Here is a 9,466-nt window from a genome sequence, read left to right as displayed (position 1 = left end):
CATTCAATATATTTTCATACCATATATATTTTATATTGTGTAAGTTCAGATTGCTTTCGATTAACTTGTCAAACTTTATAAAGTTAAAGCTAATATGCAAAATAAATAGAAACGGAGGGAGGAGAATGAAGAGATATATATCCACAAATTAATGCACTTAATTTCTACTATTGAATTGGCGAAGCTTATCCAGTCTTCTTCTTTGGAGATATTTACAGATTATAGTAATGAGCATTAATATCACATCCAGTATAAAAAGAGTTGCCCTCTCATTTTCTTTCCCGGCAACTTATACTCCAATAATCAATCTTGGGAGAGAATTCTTCTTAACACCGCATCTAAGCTAACATGAGGATTGCTCTAGCGCTTCTCCTGACTCTTACCGTCCTCTTACTAGCATCAGGTACCATTCACCTTGTTCATGCACAATGTTGCTCCATCGGCAAGACCAACAAATTATATATGTGCATGATGTGTGTTTTTTCTTTTGTTATGCTATTTTGTAGATGTGGAAGCTGATTGTACGACATCAATTATCAACCGTCCAAATAAGTGTGCAAACGCTATTTGCGAGCAGTCCTGCGACGCAAGGCGCCAGTCCGTCTGTGCCGATCAATGTCGTCTTCAGAAGGCCAGTTGTGTTGGAAAGTTGTGCGGATGTACCTGGTGCAATTAGTTGTACTTCCCTCGTTAATTGAGGTCCCAGTAAAGGGAAGTATGACCATTAGACAAAAATAATTGCAATGCCACACTTCACAGTGCGGCAGCAAGACTTTCGCTGGAAAGTTATGTAGAACAAAAATTTAATACTCAACTTGAGTTATATGAAGTTATCAGAATAAAGTGTTCTAAAAATATAGAGGACACTAGGCGGCATGACAGATTAGCAATCTTGAACCCAGCAGTAAGAAAAAGTATCGAAGACAAACTCACCTATTAGGGCTGAGTGGGGACATAGCGAGGAGCCCAGTCCATTTCTATTTCCCCATGTTTTAGTAGATAACGGGCCCCACTCACATTTTGCTCCCGAGCAGTCCAATGCGTACATTCTTCGCACCTCCCAACGTTTTTTTCCCATCACTAGTAAGCATGCATGTGCAACACACGTCTCGATTAAATATGTTCTACTATGAAACTTCATAATCTTGTCATAACATAAATCTACATTTTGAACAGCTGCAATCTCACGCAAAAAGCATATAATTCCTAACTCATACAAATGACTGAAAATATTGTGCTTTATAAATCAACAGGGCCATGTCCATTGCTTAGCAAATACCTCAGTCCGTCAAGAAAATTTAATTGTGGCCTATGGCCATGCATGCACCCCTAGCTAGTGCATCTCGACAACCAAAGCCATGACCAACATCTCGCCAGCAGCCACAGTGCCATATAGATATTCATGTATCACAGACAAAATTGTTTCTCATATATCACATCCATGACCTCTTAAACTGTATAATTGACATAATTCACCAGTTATTTCGATCTTAGAGTCATCATTGCATCCAAACTGAAGTAAATTTGAGGTGTAATATTTCCAACCAAGAAAAATACATCTTCAATCTTATTTTCTTCTAGGTCGTGCCTATGAGTGGGCCATTGCCAATAAGCACGAGGAAAAAAGATACGCAAGTGTGTGTACAGAGGCAATGAAAATTAGTAGTTTCCACATAAGCTGATCAAATGAAATAATTCATCAACGTTCTGAGATGCAAGTTTGTCCACCAAAGAAACAAGACATTGCTAGTCAGCAAACCAAGCTGCAGCACCTGTGGCTGTTCCAAGCAAAATCAGGTACCTGTGAAACCAGCCAGAGAGACAAAGCAGATGCCCAAACCGCTGAAGGTAGAAACACGCTTACTCATAATCTAGAGGCATTTTGTGGTCATTTAGTGTTCATCCTTCCATGGCAAGGTCCAAAGCGACGAAGGTACTTGCAACTTGATATTTCGAAGCTCGCCATGTATCTGACCCCTTTTTTTGCGATCGCAAAGAAATCAATCTCTAGGAGAGTATATATTAACACATATCACTGATGATGAACATAACTCTGCAAAGAAAAAGGAAAAAATGAGAAGGAGATTAATAAACGTAGCTGTACATATGCTACATAAATTTCCATCTAATATTCTCACCTTGGTCCCGGTCTGCAGTATGTCGTCTTGCTCATCCAGCCTGAACTGATAGAGAAAGTTCCATGTGGCACTTTATTTGTGAGGATATAACATGAGTCAACAACAAATTTATCATTGTTATTCATGGCAAGATAATAGATCATTCATAAATATATATTTTGTTGGCTTTTGATTACTGGAAAGTAATACCAATATGGGCTTACAAATTTGGGCATGCTTCTTTGCAAAGACGACACCTATTAGCAGAGGTAAATCATAATATTATAGACATATGTTACTAATAGAAAATACTACTTCTCTTTTTATATTACTTAAATTAGAACAATCAATTTCTTCCATGTCCCAAAACTTCTCATTGAGCCTCCGTTTAAGTCAGCAATTTTGGGTTATGGTAAAATCATGGGTTTTCACCAAAATAAATAAAACAAGGCCAATAAGAAAGAAAACTTAAGAATTCAAGCCTATCAGACAATCATGCACCTCCGATGGCATGTCAACAATCAGACATACCAAAACCTTTAGTCCTAAATTTTTCCCCAATAGAAAACAAATAATAACCTTTATGCCAGCAATGCATATTAATATTAGAAGATCAAAATGTGTTTCACTGTGTAACATTTCCATTGCATGTACATAACATGCTATGCATCAAATCCCCCTGCACAAGATTCCTCTGTCATGGCCACACTCGTATCCAGTGATGGTGGAGTAGCCTAGGACGTGAAGCAGGGAAAGGGGCACAACATACCGGTGCGGCCGGCGGCGGCGGAGACACAACGGACTGCTCGGCCTCCTCGTCCCCATGATGCTTTAACTATCTTGGATATCTTTCAAAAAGAATGCCAATGAGGGCGGCACTTGCTACAAATTCATGACTTCAAAGAAACACAATAACCCATTAGATGGTTCAGTACAAATCATTTCTTCACTTGCAGTACCATGTAAAACATTGAATAGGTATGCATCACTCATCATTTCAAAAAGACTTCGAACAAAAACATTCAACACCTCTGACTCCACAAAGACTTATAAAATTAGGGTGCCTAAATCTTTATGCAGAACTGGGTACATCTTACTTATTAGTTAGCCAACCACCGTATCCAAGTGGCCCAATTACGTGAATACAATCAGTATCAATCATAAGTATGAAACATGAAACTTTCTGAAATGATCAGTACTTATTAGGTCTCAAACTATACATATAGAAACTTGAGACTGCAGACATGAACGGTCGACTCTGAAACTCCACTCAAATCACCCCATTATCTAAGCATGCTCAGTTAGCAACAGTGAAACAAATTACAGAATCTGAAACCTCACACATTATTTAGAGAGTACCTTATTTTCTATTCTTGTTACACTGTAATCACTGTACACTCTGAATAAAAAAAGAAACAAACACTTGATTGATATGGTCATCATATGTGAAATAAGACAGTATGTGACAAACTATATAAAGCCGTAGATTTTGATGTACTACTGATATTTGGTCATCCAAACTCATATAATAGTTGGTCGCCTGCAAATCCTCCAGTAGTTGTGGTGACATATGAAACATCTTCTTGATCTCCCTAACCTGAATACTATGATAACACAGAGCTGAACTCGAAAAATAAAATCACACCGCAGGACATCTATAGACTATTTTTACACGAAATGAGACTCGAAAGCACATATACAAAGGAAAAGGAGACACCTGTTTAAATAAGCCATTGAAAGAAGGCTACGCAGAGCTCGACATATCGCCTTGCGGACCTAGCTCAATATCAATATTTCTTCGGGCCCAATCCTCTTTGCCGGTCTCAAATTAGTCATGTTAAATTTCACAAAATAAATGTCCTTACAAGATTCACAATTCAAATCCTTTGTGTATTCTAACCAAGAAGATGGAATTCAATCTTCGGTGAGGATTGAATCCAAGTGTCATAAGTAATACATATATAAACAACATCAGTAGCATCAGAGATTGCTCACAAGGGCAACGCTGCACACCATGCTATTTCCATACTCAAGGATCACAAAATAACATCATATAAAGAATACAAAGGAAACCACACACAAGGATTAAATCATCATCTAGTCGACATAGAAATTAGTCTGCTACTTCTCTTTGTCAGCTCAACATTACCAACGTTCTTCTGTGCCATCAGCAGAAAAAAGAACAGAGAGAGATGAAATTCAGTTTGCATCCAAAGCTCTCTCCATTCCCCACGGCCGGAGGTCTCCCCATCCCCAAAACATGCCTCCGCCAGCAGAGCACCCGTGCTTGCCGTTCGTCGCCGTCCCCTTGCCGTTCCTTGCCGTTCCACCAAAGTTCCCCACCAGTACACGGTCACGGGCTCACAGTGACCCCGACGGGGCAGAGAGAGGGGGGGAGGCAGGGAGAGAGGGAAGACATGTACCTAGACAGCACCGGTGCCCTTGCTCAGCCGCCGCCGCCCGGATCCAAATCGCCACTGCCGCCCCGATCCAGGACAGTAGGATGAGATCCCGAGGACAGAGTCACGGTGGCAACGACTGCCATGGCCAAAGTGCAGCAGGGACGCGACGATACAGAGGGACGCGAAGGGAGAGGCGCGTCGGTTGCCTGTTGGCAACGGCATGGCAGTTAACAAGGGGAGATTCCCTTCCAATTAAACATGTGTGTTTAATTCTAACACTCCCCCTAATCTTCGCTTGTCCATGTAGTATCATCAACTCGAAAGAGTCTCCTCCAAAAACCCTGTGGGAAAAATATGAGGAGTAGTGTAGAATATGTTGCTAAAACTCCTTCAAACCCAGTGGGAAAAATAAGGAGAAAATGATGCAACATATAATGGTTATTGTCTCTTTTAACTCAATATGAGGAAACTCATAGAGTTTAGAGGACAATAAATATGTCATATATACTTTCTTAAAAACCCCGGTGGGGAAAACAGAAAGTATGACATATGATCTCATGTTGATATTACCTTATTAAAAACCTTTATGAGAACCTTTAAAGTAAACTCATTAAGGAAAAAAGAGTATAATATGATGCTTTGAACAGGAACAATTCAGGAAGGTACTCCCCCTGATTCTTGCAAATTCCGAAGCCATCACATACCAACTCTATGAACGTATCTCTGGAATGTAGAAGCTGGTAGAGACTTGGTGAACAAATCATTCACATGATTGGCTTGCAAGATATGCAATATAACGATATTGCTAATTACGTAATCTGTTTGCATCCAGGCAACACAAGCAACATTATCATTGAGACGTAGCCATGAGGTCTATTTTGAAGACTCTTCATGAGAGGGCTACCACACCTAGTATGAACACTAAGCTTGTCTACGATCTGACATAGTGGGGATCTGATCAAAGTATCCAATGATATCGGTGTTCACATTTCTGTGAAACTGAAAAACCAGGACAAGATGTTTGATGCCTTTGAAGATATCAAAGATATTCTTGAGTACCAACCAATTGTGTTTGGTGGATCAAATGGCATTATGGAATGTTGAGTCCCAATATCTCATTTCCAACATCTCTTGGTCTAAATAAATCATTCTCTACGTCTAGAGAATGAACTACCATGAGAGTTAATGATGGATAAGATTTATCCACAATGAATTTCTCCAATATATTATGGATATAGACAATATAGTATACCATAATGTATGAATGAAGGTGCTCAAGTTGTAGTAACGAGCGGTGTTTTGGTTTACCCAAATCCTTCATTTTAAAGTCCGTCATTTAGATGATTACATGTGTCGTCGTTGCGGACACACAAACATGGATAATTATCATTGTAGGAGTAATCCTTGTGTATAAGGATCTCACTACGTCAATTGTACCATATGTACTGACAATAATAAGTCGTATGGTGACTTACTGAATTTACACAATGTATGTTGCATTCGGTATTTCGATTCAGAATAGAGATCCCACCGGGGATCAATCATATATGTCTGAATCTAGTGATCCACATGGATATGTAATCACTACATCTATCAACTGCAGAGATAGATGAGTTTGTACTACCAATGATATAAGTTATCGGAATGAGATTCCACCTCTGGAGAATAGTTGGGTATCTGCGTGAACCCTTGTGCTACAATACTTGCTCTTTGTTTCACCACTTCATTGTTCTCAATTCTGTTTCCAGAAGAAAACTGGTGTAGGTATTGCTTATTAATACCTTCCCATTATTGAGTAAGATCATTTCTATCTAGATTATACCCTTTGCTTGAGTTCAGTCCGAGTGTTGTTCACACTTTGCCATGGCCATGGTCTTTGGATCTGAATCATTTGAAAGGTTTTTGCAATCTAGTTGAGAAATGTATGTCGACATTTGTAGACTTCCGTTATATCTTTCTCCAGAATCTATATATCAATATAGAGTTGATAGAAACATCATTACCCATGGTGGCTGCTCGCGATTTTCCAATGCAATTGAGTCGGGTATTCCGATGACCCGGTCATTATATGCACTATGACCTGGGTTGGTGGAGGTTTCCCATCCACTGGGTGTATACTACCCATTAGGTGTCTGCCAACGTGATGTTGACTTGCATTTACTGATTCACATGCCTTGATATCCTTGCTTGCGAGAAGCTGAATCCTGATGTACTTCTGCCATACATCTCCCCCTGTTGCTTTGAAGGAGTGGAGTGGATTTTTCTGGTACCTCCACTTTTTCAGGCATACTTTTGCAGGATTGTAGGATTGTGTGACACCTTTATAGTCAGTAAATGAACCTGGCAGATTATTTGCAATGTGTTGCAAAACTTCTAAATGCATGGTTCAGATCTTTGAGTACGTGGATTTGAGGCAGAAATGTGTTGAACATTCCACTAATTTCCTGGCATTTTATGGTACTTGAAATCTCCCCCTAATGCCTAGAAATGTTCCTCATTAAATCAGCATACTAGCCTTGAATAACTCCCCATGCGAGGGGCTTGAGGTATTGACGGAAATACAGTTATTCCTCACATAGATCCCAACTATATGTTGAGGGGCCAATGATGTATGCCGGGTGGTGATATCGGTATGCAACCGAATTACCGCAGATAGGAAATACTTGATAGATTTCCACGTATCAAAGACAGAGGGGAATAATATTATGCAGTTTCGTCATGAGCGTGTAAAACTACATGACTCCAACATAAAGTTGGTAAGTTGCAATTCCAAAGTAAAGATAATGCAATGAGCTTAACTCTTTGGATAGGATTCTACCAAACCATTTTGAGTCTAGACATTAGGACAAATTGCTAAACTTCAATCCAAAAGCCATAGAGAAGGCCCTCAAGGAGAATTCTGCAATGTTATCCATTCGATTTGCTTGAAATCGATGTCAGGATAATGAGCCAATGGTTTCGTGTGAATAAAAAGCACACACTTAAGACCATCATGTAGATATGTCTTTTAAAACCATGGAATACCTGGATAGTCTACTCAATGGCTGGGAAGAGCCACTTACCTTGACTTGATGCATTCAAGGAGTCTGAGTGGTTCAGCGTAGACTTTAAGGTGTTCAAGCCTTAAAATTAGCTTCCCTGTGTCACTTATAGTGCACATAAAAATCCAAATGTTATTAGAATTTAGCATCATAATAATCACAAACTATTGAAATTGCTGATAGTTTCGGTTTCAACCCAATGTCTCGATGACCAAGGCGAGTATGCCAAGTTTGTCATGTACAAGACACTCTGCGAAACTATCTCGTACACAACATGTGCTATGGGTTGTGTCGTATGTGTAGTACAATCCAGATGATACACATAGAATGTGCTTGCCATATCCGTTGCATATGGTAAAGAGAAGTTACTTCTCTTTGTTGTCATCATAAGTTTCGCTATGGAAACTATTTTGACGGATATCTCCATAGTTTAGTAGGGTACGAGTTAAACCTAAGAAGGAATAAAGCATCCCGACGTTACTCGAGTACCCACAGGGATAGTAAATATGACTCGAGTTGAACCAAAAAATACCTCATCGCGCCTAGCGATTTAAATATCTCCTTTCTCTCAATGAGAGTGGAAACATTGGACTACCCTGAGAATAAAGTTTGTGGTGCATATGTCCACAAGGCACATATCATTTTTCATCGGATTGACTCCCGTAGAAATCTATATATAGACATGAAGATTCTCAATATGAAAATCACGGTCAGATATATATAATACATACAAATGTATTTGTACCAAAGTGCTGATACAATATATGATGACAACAATAATCATGTTCATATTAGAACATCAGAAATGGACATAAATAAATAGATCACTAAGGAGATTGAGGGAGTAAATGTAGTCTCCAAACATGCCAGTTGATGCATATTCAACCTTCATGTTCTCCGTGTTCATAGGGTCATGTGACAGTTGGATAGTCATTTTATTGCTCGGTTCTAGAAGAACGTCATGCAAACAAGTGACTGCCATGATGGTGTCAGATTGAAGGAGTGACCTTCAAACCTTTTGCCCTTGAGGTTCTTTGTATCCCAGGGATTGCTAATACAGAATAACCAGATGTCGAGATCTGGATCAATATAATGTCTTATGATGCATAAAGCAACATGTTTATTCTGTTAGTGGTGTGACTCCAATCGTAGGAGAATCCGACAGGTCTTTGATGGCACACACTATCCCACGAGATACAAGATCGATCATCATGTCCATGGCCCAAGTAGGGCAGTGGTGTCCATCGAGGGCGAATGCCTCAATTCTCTAGCCATCGGTTACCAGAGATAATTATTTTACGATTAGTAAATTAAAGACCATCATGGTAATGTTGCAAAATTAATGGATATTTCAAGAAGTTATCTTGAAACCATTAATGCAAATCTCAGATTGCTAAGCATGACACCTTGAAGATAATCTCCAGAATGAAGTAGATCTCGCAGCACAAGGGAGTATAATCTGATGAAATCAGGAAATACTCACTCATAATGCCTTATGTCATGACTTAGAAAAATGTGTGGGAGAGCACTTTGTAAAGCAATCATAATGTCGAAACGACAAAATGTAGACTTTATCAGTAGTCATCGATAATCTGCGTAGGCAGTAGATCCATATGACTATCTTGTGATCCCAAGCATCAGCTTGAAGAAATCACTTTAAATTTTGCACCTGTATTTTGCAAGAAATTAAAAATCTCAATTGCAAATAGACGTATTAATCTCGACATGTAGCGAACATGGAGATACATACCTTCCGGAATACATCGTACTCAACGGAAATACACCACTATTATAATGAATAGTAATAATATTGCAAACTTGATGTTCAAGTGAAAAAAACTTGAATTGTATAGACCTCAAATTAAATGAGATGATCATGTATCAAGTTGCAAGATAATTCAACAGG

At 39.1% G+C, this 9,466-nt stretch overlaps 1 long non-coding RNA gene across 1 annotated transcript; it reads left to right on the top strand.

Moving 5' to 3' along the window:
* Window positions 1–294: 294 nt before the first annotated feature.
* Window positions 295–847, top strand: LOC125547729. The gene is made up of 2 exons (XR_007300738.1): window positions 295–403; window positions 507–847. It is a non-coding gene; the product is annotated as an uncharacterized LOC125547729 (long non-coding RNA).
* The last annotated feature ends 8,619 nt before the right edge of the window (window positions 848–9,466 follow it).

Source organism: Triticum urartu, chromosome 3 (assembly GCF_003073215.2).
Source record: "Triticum urartu cultivar G1812 chromosome 3, Tu2.1, whole genome shotgun sequence".
Lineage (NCBI taxonomy): Eukaryota > Viridiplantae > Streptophyta > Magnoliopsida > Poales > Poaceae > Triticum > Triticum urartu.
Note: the sequence above shows the minus strand (reverse complement) of the source record. Positions and strands in the feature narration are given on the sequence as shown.